The 1,082-nt window shown below is 47.3% G+C and overlaps 1 pseudogene; it reads left to right on the top strand.

The window, feature by feature from the left end:
• The first annotated feature begins 614 nt into the window (after positions 1–614).
• Positions 615–881, top strand: LOC142443375 (ATP synthase F(0) complex subunit f, mitochondrial pseudogene; annotated as a pseudogene).
• The last annotated feature ends 201 nt before the right edge of the window (positions 882–1,082 follow it).

The following is a 1,082-nucleotide window of genomic DNA, read 5'->3' as shown; positions in this document are numbered from 1 at the left end:
CACCAACATCTGAATCTCAAATCATCTCAATTAACCCAATTCTATCCCTTGATTCTTTTTCTTGAACCAGGAACATTGATTAATCTCAGGACCTAGCTTCCGATCTTAGGTACAGACTCTGTCTCTAACACACTAAAACCCTAAGCTAAGCACCAAACCTAACACACCAAAAAAACTCATGCTGCTAAGTATGTGTGTGGATCTGTCTCCTCTCCCAGATTTTACCTAAATGTAAGAGACTGCGAGAGGTAGACATGCAAAATTAGGAAATACCAACACATCCTCTGTTTACAGTTAACTTTTACAAATGGTTCGTGAAATTTGGCAAACGGAAGGGATATACAAATGTTTAAATATGACAAAAAGCATTATGACTGAGATCCATCACAGGACTCATGTTTTTCAGCTCTACTGTGTCCTACACTTAGGGAGCCTTCTCTGCTATTAGACATATGCTGGGATGTGTTACCCAATAACCAAGTTGACCAAGAGCTCAAGTACTCACTCACTAATTTGCAGGTCACAGCGTATCCTGGTTTCTCCCTCAAAGATGTAGTGAAACCAACACAGCAGCGCCCGCACGGCCCAGCGCAGCGGACACCCAGGACTGAAAGATGGCGTCTCCGGTGACCCTGAAGGAGAAGCGCCTCCTGGATGTCAGGATCTCGGAGCTGCCCAGCTGGGTGCTGATGTGGGACTTCACCCCGACGGGCATTGTCGGCGCCTTTCGGAGAGGTTACGATCGGTATTATAGCAAGTATGTCAACTTGAGGAAGGGGAGCGTCGCAGGCCTGTCCATGGTGTTGGCGGCCTATGTGGTTTTCAGCTACTGCCTATCCTACAAGGAGCTCAAACATGAGCGGTTAAGGAAGTACCATTGAGTACGCCGCGGTGAGGGCGGCCTGCTTTCCTGGTCTGGCCACTTGCCTTGCCACCACCCCCTCCCCTCCACCCGGCAAGAGCCCTTGAGAATGTGCCCAATAAAAGGTGCAGGCCTGAAAAAAAAAAAGATGTAGTGAAACCATGTTTAATGAAACAAATAAATGACTGGTTATTCTACCTTTGATCCCCTCCATTCCCTC

Source organism: Tenrec ecaudatus, chromosome 3 (assembly GCF_050624435.1).
Source record: "Tenrec ecaudatus isolate mTenEca1 chromosome 3, mTenEca1.hap1, whole genome shotgun sequence".
Classification (NCBI taxonomy): Eukaryota; Metazoa; Chordata; class Mammalia; order Afrosoricida; family Tenrecidae; genus Tenrec; species Tenrec ecaudatus.
The sequence above is the reverse complement of the archived record's forward strand: the minus strand, read 5'-3'. Positions and strand labels throughout refer to the sequence as shown.